General features: G+C 43.1%; 1 long non-coding RNA gene across 1 annotated transcript; it reads right to left on the bottom strand.

The window, feature by feature from the left end:
• Window positions 1–880: 880 nt before the first annotated feature.
• LOC129171328 (uncharacterized) lies at window positions 881–7,132 on the bottom strand. The gene is made up of 3 exons (XR_008566772.1): window positions 6,910–7,132; window positions 2,426–2,626; window positions 881–936 (listed from the first exon to the last, which is right to left on the bottom strand). It is a non-coding gene; the product is annotated as an uncharacterized LOC129171328 (long non-coding RNA).
• Window positions 7,133–15,393: the final 8,261 nt, after the last annotated feature.

Below are 15,393 nucleotides of genomic sequence, written 5' to 3'. Positions count from 1 at the left end.
CTTGGTAGCCATCTCGCTGCCTACGTGCGCTACTAACAGAATATTTCATTGATGAGACAGCAACCACTGCAGGAGGTACTCTACGCAACAACAAGGCTAACATGTGGGAGTCTATATTATGTCTTATGATGTATGACAGTATTGCGTAATAGGAGCGTAAAGGGAGTCTATATTATGTCTTATGATGTACAGTATGACAGTATTTGGTAGTATGAGCGTGAAGGGAGTCTCTAGTATGTCTTATGATGTATGACAGCATTGGGTAGTTGCAGCATAAAGGGAGTCCATATTATGTCTTATGATGTACAGTATGACAGTATTGGGTTGTAGGAGTGTAAAGGGAGTTTATATTATGTCTTATGATGTATGACAGTATTGCGTAGTAGGAGCGTAAAGGGAGTCTATATTATGTCTTATGATGTATGACAGTATTGGGTAGTAAGAGCGTAAAGGAAGTCTATATTATGTCTTATGATGTACAGTATGACAGTATTGCGTAATAGGAGTGTGAAGGTGACTATAGGGGTGTGTACTTTATTACATAAAAGTCCAAAGCCCAAGGTGCCACGCTATAAAAAGTGACTTCACTTCCACTTGTTCCCCTGCCAAGCCATTAGCTTAAAACCATTAGCTTGCACCTCTCAGACCAGTTAGCCCAAACACAAGCATGCAGACTTTCCTTTTCTTTTACAGCGTGCTGTCTCCTTGTTTTCACTCCCTGTCTGCATGTCTGGCTGCGACGTGCACAAAGTGTTTACGTGTCTCAGGCCCCTTCTTGGCTGCAGGTGTCAGCAACTTTGTTAGCAAAGTACAAAGAGGATCTCCCGCTAGGTGGCAGTATAACAGCAAATGGTCCCTGCGTGTCACCTGAAGCATCGCAGCAACATCACAGTTTCCCTGCCGTCATGTTCCTTTGGTCTTTTTCTTCACTTGCACCTGCAGCAGGAATGACATGGAATGCATGGAATGACAGGATGACACCATGCGCACCAATCTTCACATCGTCTTCAAAAAGCATCCACTCTCGCTAACATTTTTGTGCATGTGTGTGATTGGTTGTTTGTGTCTACGTGTCCTGTGATTGGCCGATGACCTGTTCAGGGTGGGTGTGCCTCACCTCACCACAGAAGTCGGTCGGGATAGGCTCCAGCATACCTGCGTCCCCAGTGAGGACAAGCGGTATGGAAAATGGATGCATTGATAAGAATAATTGTAATGATGATATTCATAATGAATCTTACATTGATTATATTGAAGATGAACTCATTAAGACAAGTCATCCAGAACACAAAATATAATAACCTAATTATACAACAATAATTAGTATGACTAGATGTATTGTTATTATTTTAAAAATTATGATTATATTAACTATTATTTGAACTAATTAAGGCAAGCAGTACAGAAAATGGCTGAATGAATGAATGAATCACACCAAATCTCATGGTGAAAAGAATAACTAATGATCATTTAATGAAATGAATATATTATATGAAAGAATATTAGCCTGCCTACAGCGGGGATAGGCTCCAGCATAAGTGGGGACAAGCGCTATACTGTAGAAAATGGATGTAAGCTAATTGGAACTTTGATGACTTTTGGGAAAAGAAAGGACGTCTCTGTGCTGTGCTTGTGGCATGCATGCTTTTTACAAACGTAACTGATGTTCAGTGTTCCCTCCTTTATCGCGGGGGATAGCTTCCCAAAATAGCTCGCAATAAGTGAAATCCACCAATTAGCCAACTACAATGATTCTTATGTTTAAAAGTTGTAAAAGCCCCCAGCATACACTTTATACACTTTTCTCACACAGGCTTGAACATGACTTTAACACAAGACTCCAAAAAGTTCACACCTTCCTTTGAATTTGAATGATCTACCTTAAAGATCATCACAAGAAATGATGAAGTCACTCACGTGTATTTCACTCCTCTGGGCATGCCCGACGCGTTTTTGTATCCTTGTCAAAACATATTGCTGCAGACGAACGGAAGATTCATTTATAAGCTAACAAGCAAGGACGGCACGAAGGAGACTGATTGACAACGGTCTACAGCCAATCAGGACGTGGAAAACAATGGGCGGTGCAGACAGATGAGAGAGAGGGAAGAGATAGACGGTCAACTTCCCACAATGCAAGTCTTCTTAAAGGGCCAGGCTCGGCCCGCAGCAGCGTTCATAGGCTGCAGTAGAAGAAAGCAACAGCAGATCTGTGAAAGGTGAACGGCGATAGAGTGAGGGAACACCGTATTTGTTGTTTAATGTGAAAAAAAGGGAAGCATGCGTACGTGTACGTGCACGTGCACGTGCATGTGACCACCTGCACTGCGGCATCTCCATGATTTGTTTTCCATCACACGGACAGAAACATGGACACGCTTTTATCGTCCTGCACAACATCTGAGCACGTCCATGCCTTCCTCACCTTCTTCTTTCCATTCCCGTCCAGACTTCCTTTCCTTCAAGCGCAGCCAAAGGAAGAAGAAAAAGCGGCGTCTGTCTGGAAGTCCCCGTCCCCTCCTCAGCGGCCTCCAATGGCGTCCCGCGCTTTTGTGTCTCATTTGGAGCACAGACTAAACCCAGAAGCCTGACCTTGGCTTCCCTTCCAGCGCGTGAAACCCAAAACCTATTTCATGAAAATACATGAACAAGTCAGAGAAATCAGCGTGGACGTCTTTGGCGTGGAATCAAACTAAGATAGAGATAAAAGGAAAAGAGGTGAGCATGAAGCCTGGAATCAATCATCTCAAAGAAATGCCTGAGAACCAACACATAAAGAAGAAGCATCCTTCCTTCCTGGAAGGCATCACGGGGACAGGAAGGCCACCGGTGGGGGTGCGGGTTACAGGGCTACTTCCTGTACGGGTCAGCATGGATGATGGGATAAGTACATCCGGATCGCACCTGTCTGTGATTGTCTCAGGTTATGGGAAACGGGGTTTGCAAGCCAGGGGCCCTGAGGGGTGGGGTAGCAAAGACAAATATATATGCACCCGGTCAAAAGTGGGCAAACTCATCAGGTCAGCTGATGAGTGCATGTGCGTGTGCATATCAAGAGCATGTCTTCACGCACAACCTGGGGGCTACTAAATAAACCTCAGATGTGCGACCCCACCTCCTCCAAACACACACTGAAGGTTGTGGGTGGGGGGTGGGGGTGTCGTGATGGAGGAGACCAGTGAGCTTTGCAGATGTTCCATGGCTTCCACGATATGTCCCCAGTCATCAAAGCCCTCCTAAACCTGGGGTGTGCAAAGTGCGGCCCACGGCACATCCTAAAAACATCATGGAACTCGAAAGAAGCAGTCATTTTACAAGAATAAAGTCCAAATATTGAAAGAAAAATAACATAAGAAGAATGCTGTAGCGTAACAATAACATCATTTTAGTCGCAGGAACTTGAAATATTCAAGAAAAAAGTCCTAATATTATGAGACACAAACTAAACAAAAATACATTTCTCATTTTTGGAAAACTTGGTTGTGGAAAAAATGTGAACGTTACAAGAATAAAGTCAAAATACTACGGGAATAAAGTCGTCATTACGAGAGGAAAAATGACAAGAAGAACATTGAAATAGCTGGAAACAAAAAAAAAATAAAGTTTGGAAAATTAAGCTGTGGCAAAAGTTCTAATATTATTGAGGTGAAGCCCAACTATTATGGGAATAAAAACACACGATTATACAAAGAACAGTTACAAAAATTACTGCCAAAAAAACTACAGCAGAAATGAAAAAAAACAGCTGCAATTCTGCGAGTATAAAGTCCAAATATGAAGAGAAAAAAAAGTTGTATTCTAATGAGAAAAAACCTCATATTATGAGGAAAAATTAGGTTAATTTAGTAGCATTCACTTGAAATATTCAAGAGAAAATATCTTCTATCTTAATTTAATATTGTGAAAAACAAAACAAAGCCGCAATTTTAGGAAAATTTGGCTGGGGCAAGAGTTGTAATGTTATGGTAACAAAGTTGCCAAATATTCTGGAAATAAAGTTCTAATGTTATGAAAACATTTGACAAAGACTCTCTGAGAAGAAAGCTGACACAGCTGGAAAAGGAAAAAAACAACAGCAAAGAGAAGTTGATATTAATAAGAGGCTTTGTCGCCTACACTTCTTCAAACACGTTTCACGTCGTTGCTAACGGACTGTTAGGGTCACATTCTAAACGTGGAGATGTTCAGAATAAAGTGGTAAATTTACAAGAAAAAAGTCGTAATATAGTTTTATATGTAAGTATAGTAAACTTCTCCTAAAATGACCGCTCGGTTCTCCTAAAATGACCGCTCGATTCTCCTAAAATGACCGCTTGATTCTCCTAAAATGACCCCTTGATTCTCCTAAAATGACTGCTCGATTCTCCTAAATTGACCGCTTGATTCTCGTAAAATGACTGCTCGATTCTCCTAAAATGACCGCTTGATTCTCCTAAAATGACCGCTTGATTCTCCTAAAATGATCGCTTGATTCTCCTAAAATGACTGCTTGATTCTCCTAAAATGATCGCTCGATTCTCCTAAAATGACTGCTCGATTCTCCTAAAATGACCTCTTGATTCTCCTAAAATGACCTTTCGATTCTCCTAAAATGACCTCTCAATTCTCCTAAAATGACCGCTCGATTCTCCTAAAATGACCTTTCGATTCTCCTAAAATGATCGCTCGATTCTCCTAAAATGATTGCTCGATTCTCCTAAAATGACCGCTTGATTCTCCTAAAATGACCGCTCGATTCTCCTAAAATGACCTCTCGATTCTCCTAAAATGACCTCTCGATTCTCCTAAAATGACTGCTTGATTCTCCTAAAATGATCGCTTGATTCTCCTAAAATGACTGCTCGATTCTCCTAAAATGACCTCTCGATTCTCCTAAAATGACTGCTTGATTCTCCTAAAATGACCGTTCGATTCTCCTAAAATGACTGCTCGATTCTCCTAAATTGACCGCTTGATTCTTGTAAAATGACTGCTCGATTCTCCTAAAATGACCTTTCGATTCTCCTAAAATGACCTCTCGATTCTCCTAAAATGACCGCTTGATTGTCCTAAAATGATTGCTCGATTCTGTCACAAGTGTGGGTAGCCACTTGTAAAAGGGGCGGAACCCAACGCAGGGAAGCAGACCAAAAATGGATACAAAAGGTATTTAATAACGTAAAGTGTCCCAAGCGGGAAAAGTACAACACAAGGAAAAATCACAAACCAAAAGTAGAAAACACAAAATGCTGCCAGCAGAAGGCTGACAGGAAATAACTAGACTACAACTGAGAAATACTACAGGCAAACCTGAGCTGGAACAACAACTAGTGTAACAGGAAATAGTACTGAGCAGAGGGAACGAGGGTGAGCCAGAAAGCGGGGAACAGGTAAGGAGCCGGACGAAGCGGAACAGGTAGCAAGGAGTACAATCTGGCACTGGTCCCTCGTAGCTGCTGAGTATAAGAAGGCCTGCCTGATGGGATTGCCTGCAGGTGTGTGCTGGGGACTCCACCCACACTGGCTGGAGCTGCACAGAGAGCACATACACAGCAGGCGGCAGCAGAGCGACAAACACCATCGTAACAGATTCTCCTAAAATGACCGCTTGATTCTCCTAAAATGACCTCCTGATTCTCCTAAAATGACCGCTTGATTCTCCTAAAATGACCTCTCGATTCTCCTAAAATGACTGCTCGATTCTCCTAAAATGACCGCTCGATTCTCCTAAAATGACCTCCTGATTCTCCTAAAATGATCGCTCGATTCTCCTAAAATGATTGCTCGATTCTCCTAAAATGATTGCTCGATTCTCCTAAAATGACTGCTCGATTCTCCTAAAATGACCGCTCAATTCTCCTAAAATGACCTCTCGATTCTCCTAAAATGACCGCTCGATTCTCCTAAAATGACCTCTCGATTCTCCTAAAATGACCTCTCGATTCTCCTAAAATGACCGCTCAATTCTCCTAAAATGACCACTTGATTCTGTCCCAAAAGTGTGCCGTTATTGTTGAAATCTCAGGTGTTCTGTTCAATGTGGCCCTGATGCTGGGTTGTACTTAACATATGTTCATGTGTTGCTTTACAAAATGTGAAAGTGGCAAAGCTGCATCCTTTCATATTTCACCCTTTCATGCGGCCCTTGTTGTGAATAAGTTTGGACATCCCTGGTGTATCCATCCAGGAAGCAAAAGATGGAAGCGAAGTTGGCTGAAGTTTGTTGCTCAGGCAGTCAGCAGATGAGTGCCAACACACATTCCACTCATCCTAAAACCAACTTACACGACCCCCCCAGGCGTCAGCGTGGCTACGTGATGAGGCCGATGAAGAGATGGGTTTCCATGACCACGGTTACACCAAAAGATCCACTTTCGATGAAGCGGACTGAGTGACTGACAGCGTCGGGTCGGGTGTGAGGTGGACAAAAAGTGCTCTTTGAGCGCGGGGGCGCTTTGCTAGACACTTTTCCACACCTTGAGTGCCTTGGTGAGGGTACAAGCCCGCACTCTCATACGCTGTGGGGATGGGACGGGACGGGACGGGGATGGTTTGATTTAGTGCAACACTCTTTTCACTTCAGTATCATCACACATCACAAACGGACAATTCCACGTGTCCAAGAGGAGATCTTATTCTACCCTACTCCCCCTTGTTTCACATCCAATTGCTAATACGGCTCACATCAGTTGCTCGTGTTCCTTTTTCCAGTTCTGAATAAGACTTTGGCTTTATTACGACATACGGTGGCTTTTTGAGGCTCACGGTGTGGTCGTCGGCCAAGCTAACGCAGCCACGTGGCTAACGCTGGTGTGCGTGTCTGTGACAGTCCGAAGGCGAAAAATAATGAAATTCATCACATGAGGTGAGATGAAAGCAGCCTTTCTCAGCAGGGAAGACACCGAGTTCCCCGAATGCTTTCTCACGTACCTGGAAGTTCCACCGACGTACTCCAGCTCACACCCGAGGTCTCCTTACGGAAGGCGTGTCATCCTCTGCAACCACACGCCGTCTCTTCTGCGAGGCTGATGACTTCCAGTCAAGTCCAACTCTCCACTTTTCGCAGATGCCTGATGCGTAACGGAGAGGGGGAGGGGAGTTAGCAAATGTCAGGCTGCTTGAGCCTCGTCCCTCAACTCTTCATGCCAACCAGATCAGCGTTTCCGCCAAAATAGGCAGGAGTGGAACACGACTGTGAGCTTAGCACATGCATCGCTCGGCTGTGGGTTGGCACATGGCCAAACCCAGTTGGGGGGGGCGGCGGTGGTGGCGCTGGACCAGAAAGCTGCAGTGCACAGATGTGGATGCACTGATGGATGTATCACGCACAGATGTACACTGTGCTTAAGCATGTGCAGCTGTGTGTTTTGTGCATGGAGGGTGTGTGTGTGTGTTTGTGTGTGAGTGTCGGTATCTCTGCCTACGCTTCGCACTTAGCTCAAAAAAAGTTCTCCTTGCTTCCTATAAGAGGCAACGTGAGTCATCTCGTTATTTGATGCTCCTTCTCTACATTTGTTTTTGCTACTTTGCAGACAAGAAGCACAAACAGACGACAAAGAACGCTGCAAACATGACGACTAGAAAAAAACACAATGAGTTTTTACTGATGCGTAAGAAATGAGAGGGAAATAATATGAAAGGTTAAGTACAGTAATCCCTCACCGCTTCTCCCTTGCATGGTCTTTCCTAAGTCAGGCTGTTTTGGGCTTGACTATTGTTACCAAAAAAGACGCATATTTCAGCAAATTCTGTGTATTTTTTTTGCCTGAATGAAGCATTTTCACACCTAAAAATGGCTAAATGAAGTCAAATACAAATAAAAGGCATTCAGAAGATGTTGTCACGGTATGTGGTATTCTACAGTGGTCACTAGGTGTCACTAATGTAACACTGGTAAGACAATAGCCACCGCAGGAAGTACTGTGCAGAACAGGAAGTAAAAAAAAATAAAGAGCAACAAGAAACTCTCCTAAAGCTAACATACAGTATGTGAGTCTATATTATGTCTTCTTTTCTCTCATGATGTCTACCTCATTGGGTAGTAACGGGTAAAGGTGACTGTAGGGGTGTTATTACATGTCTAGAGGGCTCTAATATGTTACAAAGCATATTTAGAAGGCGGTAAACAGGTTTTTTATGCTCTAACTACCAAAATATTCCATTTGTAAGGAAGGGATCTTCACGGAAATTCACTTTTCACAGTCAAGTGTGAAACCAACCAGATTGGTAGAAGTGTTTTTTGCTGCATTAAAATGCTCAATTCTCCAGATAAAAGACCTAAGCGGAGCAGAACTGTACCTTTTAGCAGAACTGTACCTTTTGTCCACGAGCAAACTTTGTTTTAGGTCACTGAAAGCAGACTTGTTTGGAAAAGTGGGGCTCGTGTGAAAAAGGTCTTCCCAATTCTCAGTACACTAAGTCCCCAACTTATGAACACAATTGGTTCCAGACGAGCGTTCTTAAGTTGAATTGTTCTTAAGTAGGGTAAAAGGTAATATTAGCAATGATATAGGTACTACATGTACGTGTATACATATACAGTATATGTGTATGTATGTAAATATGAGTTTGGATGCAGTAGTAATATTAAACCAGGATAATTCATGAAAAAAACAATAATAAAAGTGATATAATAATACGTAATGATAAATGTTATTTACCTTTGAAGAGGAGTGGTCGAGCATACGTCGTTGTGGTGGAGGAGGAGGAGATATTGAAAAAAAGGACAAATGGTGGTGGTGGTTAGACTCTTCTAAAAGAGGTAGTGTTCTGTGGGTGGTGTAGAATTAAGCAGGCCTATTAACTCTTCATAAACTTTAATCACACGCTCTGTCTCGGTTGTATCATAAAGCTAAAACTTTGCTTTATATTTACCGGATGCTCTCCAGCGGCTGTTGGTCCCATTAGCAGTGTCACAGTGCCCTCTACTGGTCAAGCATGTACAGTAGCAGTAGAAATACTGATTGAGCAGCCTAAGCACTACAAGGCAAAATAAAATAAAATATAAAGCAGTCGGCTTGTGTTTGTATCAACGAGTGTTCGCTAGTCGGGTGTTCGTAAGTTGGGAACCTAGTGTATTTCATTTAAAGCAGAAGAGAAAAAGGATTTTTTGAATGATTAAAAAAGCACCCCCCTCCCTAAGTTTTGAGTGTCACTGAGGAATAGCTGAGCCTGTGTTCCAGCTGGAGAAAAAGGAAAAAAAACATGCTTATGTGTCAAAAGAATTGGTGTTTGGCACCCAGACAGGAAGCTCAAATCATTTTATAGGGCGGGGGCACCCAAAAGTAAGGACGTAGAACTCGGGTTGAGGAATGGAATAAAGAATTAGCGGGGACTCCACTGGCGTAGACGACACCCGAGTCTCATGTCTGCAGCCACTAGCTCGCTGCACTGCAACGTCTGGCAACGTTTGGCTCTTTCATCTCCGCCGGCTGACATGGAAAAGCATCAAATATGAGAAGCTGATTAGCAGCAGCAGTGGTGGTGGAGGAGATGTGACAGTTTGAGGGCAACACAAAGCCAAGAAAGGGAAAGATGTGAGACTGGTGAATGAATGAACGTCTCCTTCCTTCCTAACGCTAACCCAGCTTACCAACCAGGCAGCAACGTCTGATGAACTGGGAATGCCACCTCTTGGCACATCCTGCGCTGCACGCATGTTTACTCTATATACTCTATCTCTGTCCTGGCTGCTCAGGACCAGATGGTTCAAGCGCCAAGGAGGAGGAGGAAGACGAGAAGGAGAAGAAAAAGGAAAAGGAAAAGAAGTGATGAAGGAGAAGGAGGAAGAGAAAGAGAAGGAAGAGAAGAGGAGGAGGAGGAAGGGAAGAAGTAGGAAGGAGAGAAAGGAGAGGAGAAGGAGAAGAACAAGAAGGAGCAGAAGGAGAAGAAGAAGAAGGAGAAGGTGGAGAAGTAGAAGAAGGAGGAGAAGAAGAAGATAATATCATTTGTAAAAATGTCCAATAGGCTTCCTGTAGCACTTTAGCACCCAAGCACTTTAACAAGTAAACACTTTAGCACTCAAGGACTGTAAACCAAGTAAACACAAGTTACGCCCCCAGGGATGATACTGTAGGGTATGTTTGCTTGACTTATTCTTTTTTCTCTACTTTGATGTTTAGCTGTTCTTTTATTTTGAGTGTACTTGAGCCCACGTGCCCCCACTTAGGGACTAAATGTGGAAATGAGCTTCATTAGCTTGCATGGCGTGTTTACATGAAAGTGTGGATCCCGATGCAGTAAATGAGTATACTAGATTAGAAGGACCAGCGTGTCTTAGCCACAAACCACCAGCGGTGTCTGAGCCATCAGCCGACATTTCTTCAAATAATCCAATAAGCCAAAATGCAGACGCTGACGCTTATTTAATGACAGCGTTTTATTTTGGCGCATGCAGATAGTGGCGGCTTTATCAAGCAGTAGCACGTTTTGCTAATTGCAGCCGGTGCCATGACATCATTCCATCAAGTGTTTTTAACCTCGTTAGCAGGACGGCGAGGAGAGGAGAGGATGTTGGGATCATTCAATCATTTTTGTTACCGGGTGCACTGAAAGACACCTTTGTGGCGCTCTTGTCCTGATGACCAGGAACAAGTTCAGCATTGGCAGACGAGCCCATACTTGAGCATATTTCTTCAACTTCTATTCCCAACCGCACTCAGGCGCTATTCACAACACCACAAGACGTACCGTACGGCGTACGCTAGAGGACGTACGCTAGAGGAGGTTCTCCTGGATATCAGATCATATAAGATGAGATGAGATGAGATGAGATCAGATGAGATGTAAACCAAGGGGTTTTCCAGCCAGGGCCACCTAGTGAAAAAGGAACTTTGATATCTTATATATTTGATACAACAAGTTATATAATATCTATATTTGAAAAAATATTACAGTATATTTTTAAAAAGTACATTTTTTTATTTTCTATTTCAGCTTTCTTCTTGAACATTTTCGTGTTATGACTTTATTGACATATTTTTACACTTTATTTCCATAATATATTTTTTCCCCCATATTTTTTTTATTCTGCAAAAATTGCAGCTTTTCATTGTCGTTGGAATGCGACTGTTTTGATTTTATTTGCATAAATGTTTTCATTTCTGCTGTTTTTTTTTACATTTTCTAACTTTTTTGTTGTCCGTTGTCATAAAGTCAAACTATTAAAGGTTGACTAGATTTTTGGAACATCATAACATTTTCCACAACCTGATTTTCCAAAAGTTACAATTTGATTCATTGGTTTGTTTGCTCCTCGTAATGTTAGCACTTAAATGCTACGTGATGCATTATTAGATGTTACTACTTCTTCTCGTGAGATGGCAACTTTTTTCTCTTCATGTTTGGACTTTATTCTTGACTGCTGCTTTTTCCATTTTTGCTGTTTTTAGAATGTGCAGCAGGCCAATGAAAAAACAGCCACGGGCCGCAAATGGCCCCCCCGTCACAGTTTGGACACCACTGCGCTAAAGGATACCCAACCCCAGCCTCACTGGGACGAGTATCTTCAGGGAGACCAAATGACTATTTTTGGATCGGTGGTGAAAAGGATGATTTGCCTGCTTTGGTTTCTTCGGGACACGTTGAAAGAGAGCCATCAGGAAAGGCCTTGTTACGTGCAGTCAGGTAGAGATCCCAATATGCAGAGCCAGACACAATCCAGGTCAAAAAATACTATCTTTAATTTAGTTGAGCAGGAACCAAGTAACAAAGGAATAGCAAAAAGTTCTGAGTCCAAACGGAGGTAGAACGGTGCAACTAAGGTAGTAAAACAAAAAGGCAACAACTCACTGATGAGCAGACGGCGTCACAGGAGGCAAGGAGCAGTGGAACAGACTTAGAAAACACAGCAATCTTAAGGCAAAGAGCACAGGAGCAAACAAACTGGTGTTTCGCGGGCAGCATGCAAACCAGTAGTACAATCCCACGTCCTCCTCCTGCAGCCATGTGGCTTAAGAGCCCTTGATGACCAAGTGGCTACAGGTGTGCCTCGTGGCGCCGCCCACTCAGGGAGTGAAGGGATCTACAAAGAAACACACAGGTCAAAAGGTGACAACACCAACATGAAACAAACCTAACAGGCCTCCTGCTGTGATTGATCGACTGATTGATTGATTGATCGATTAGGCCTTTGACCGCCACGAAAAACTAAGCACTTGTGTAGGAAATCGTTCAAAACCAATCGGCTGGCTTTCCTTTTCAGACAGAAGCAGACCCACACAGGATGACGATGATGATGATGATGACGAGCAATGAGGCCATGAGGGCGGAAGTGTGGGTGATCCGCTTGGAGACCAGGACATGTGGTCAGGGTCAAGGGTCATTCCCACCGCCCTCCCTCATGTCTGCTCCCCCTTGCTCTATTACATGCAGGAAGTCCATGACACACACGCACACACGCACACGCACACGCACACACACATGAAAATATTGTAGTGTAGCATTCCACTGCGCTCCTGCAGGCTGCAGCCAGAAGCAGTCCCCCCGCAGCCCAGTGATGACCCCCTCCTGGAGCCCATAAAGCACAGCCCACCCAGCGTGGAGGGGGGGGGACATGGAAAGTCAGCCCACGTGTGTTTTCATCCAGAAAGACGGTTCTTCATATGCAAGTGAAAGTATAGCAACTACTAGCATTCTGCTTTGCTAATGCAGAATGCAAAGGGGGGGGCTTTCCTTTCAGAATGACCACATTATTCTTGGAACATTTCCAACGTACTTTGGGAATGCTTTGACTTATTTCTGGTATTATTATTATTATTATTATTATTATTAAGTCAGCTGGGATAGGCTCCAGCATGCCCCCGCGACCCTAATGAGGAAGAAGCAGTATAGAAAATGGATGGATGGATTATTATTATTATTATTATTGTTGGTCGTAATGGGGGGTTGGAAGAGCTGCCTCTAGTGGCCGGATGGTGTAATTGCAACACTTGGACAGGAATGGATGGACTCTCAAGATAATTACATCCAAATCAGAAGATCCAGGGGTCCACTTCGATATTTTTATATCATTTTTCATTTCATAAGAAGTTAAAAACCCCCAAGTTATATTTGTGTTATTAATTATTAGCTTTTTTCTTGACATTGTGCATTTTTGCTGTTTTTTCGTGTCTAATATTATTTATTTATTTATAAATAATATTTATTTATTATTTATTTATAATATTATTTTATTTATTTTTGGACACCCCTGCCGTACCCCAATCGCCTCCAGAGTTGCAATGAATAAATACGCACGTGTTTGCGGTGCAGATGTTGGAAGCTCATGCAAATGTGCTGCTGGCTGAAAGAGGAAGTGATGGAGTGGTTTGCACGTCGCCAAACATGGCCGCCGATGCCGTGCCTGCCTCGTGTGCCACGCAAACACCAACTGAGATGCTTTTCATCAACCAACAAACGTCCCTTTAGCTTACAAACGTCTTCATTGAAGGCTTCTCTCAGACGTCTTCTTTCCAGTGCTTTGCAAACAGAGTGTAGATTATTCGGGGGGGGGGTGGGGGGTGTTTGCTACTGATGGTAGATGAAATAACAGTGTGATGACTGTTTGCCCCCCAGATGCAGACATCCAATTAATGGTCATGAAAGTGCGTTTCATGTGATGGCAACTTGTCGGCTTTCCAAGCAGTGAGCAGCCCCCAGCAGATGTGAGCGAAGGCCAGATGTGGTGGGCACCTGGACGCTGCTGTCAACACTGAAGGGAAGACAAGGGGGGGCCAGCAGGACACTGGGGCTTGTCTGCACAAACACAGATGCAGAGGGTCATGCATGCACACGCACACACACACGTACGCACACACACATGTACGCACACACACACCCACACACGTACGCACACACACACACACACACCTGGGGTGAACGATGGAGCCAGCAGCCGACTGACTGAGCGTAAACGCTGGAAGATGGCGGGGGGGCTGAACAACAGCGCCTACGCTAATTTAGCTGTCACCTTTTAAAGTGAAGGGTGGGGTAAGAAAGGAGTGAGTATGAAACAGAAAGTAACGGGACGCCATGACATCACACACACAGGAAGTCAAACAGTAACGTGCGGTGGGGTTCATGGCTGGTGAGGCACGAATCCCTCCGGGTTTTTATGTTCCAGTTTTTTCCAATTGCCAAAACACTAAAACGACATGCGTAGCACAATTATTTAAAGTGACACACAGAGAGCAAAAGCTCTTCTCAAGTCTCCAAAACTCTAAACACATGTTCTGCTTTACACACATTTTGCAATTCAAAATGGCACTTTTTAAATGCACTGAACACGCTTCTCTGCATAAAACACTACAATCTGACATAAAGTCACATGTTAGCCATTTCAAATGACAGTACAAGAGCTAATTGGCCAATGTATGTGCCACCTGGCCCAACACCTCAATGCTTATTTGTTAGCACTTGAGTCAGGAAGCAAGCACGAGGAAAAGACAACAAGTGCGTTCTTTTGGGCACGGCACTGAAAGGAATACGCCTGGCAGCTCTTTGTGTGCATGCGTGTTGTTCAGGCTATGGAAGAGGCATGTGATGAGATTGGTGTGGGTGACATTCAGGGGTGGATACGGCACTCAAGGCGCTTCTTGACCTCCATGTCTGGCAAGGGAAGGTATTGCCTGTGATGTGGACGAGGCGTTGTGGCCACACCCAGCTGTGCGGCAAGATGCTGCCTCATTTTTCTTGCCTCTTTTTTTATGTATTTTTTAAAATATATTTTTTCTGCACATTTTTTCTGCAATTTTCTTTTTCAGTTTACTGTTTGGTGAGCATATATTTGTTTGTTTGTATATTTGTAAACATATCTGCGGTGCATATGTTGCACTGACTTGTTGGTGAAAAATAAAAGTACATGTTTCAACAGCGTGTGTATCTGCAAATATTTCTGTGCATGTGAACAATCTGAAGACTGCTCTACAGTTTGAACTATTTTGGTATTATGGCAAAGCATACTAAAGATGAGAGTGCTTTTCATTATGCCCAACAGTGTGTAGTTGATTAGACATGCGTTTTGTAATATGAATGACGTGTGTGCAACTTGGTACAAAAGTTGGATTTTGATGAAGCTGCATGTACTTTTGGTTGCAGTGCTTCAATTTGCAGGATATATGAGGGATTTTGCAGTTTGGGTGTGTGGTTTTGTGAACTGTGTTAAGTATTTCGATAAAACCAGCCTAGCTTGCAAAATTGTGTTTTAGCAATTGGAAAAAAACGTAAAAAAACAATTTTTTCTTTAATATTTCAGCACTTCAAGCTACTAAATGGAGATGATTTTTCCTCATCATATTATGAGTTTATTCTGGTAAAATTGCAACTTTTTCCTGATTTAATGTTTTTTTTTCCAACTATTTCAACTTTCTACTGGTCAGTTTTCTTCTGCGTTATTGTAGTAACATTCTAACTTTCACCAAAACCTCCAAAACCCAC

The sequence above is a fragment of the Dunckerocampus dactyliophorus genome, chromosome 18 (genome assembly GCF_027744805.1).
Source record: "Dunckerocampus dactyliophorus isolate RoL2022-P2 chromosome 18, RoL_Ddac_1.1, whole genome shotgun sequence".
NCBI lineage: Eukaryota > Metazoa > Chordata > Actinopteri > Syngnathiformes > Syngnathidae > Dunckerocampus > Dunckerocampus dactyliophorus.
This window is presented reverse-complemented; position numbering and strand designations above follow the sequence as displayed.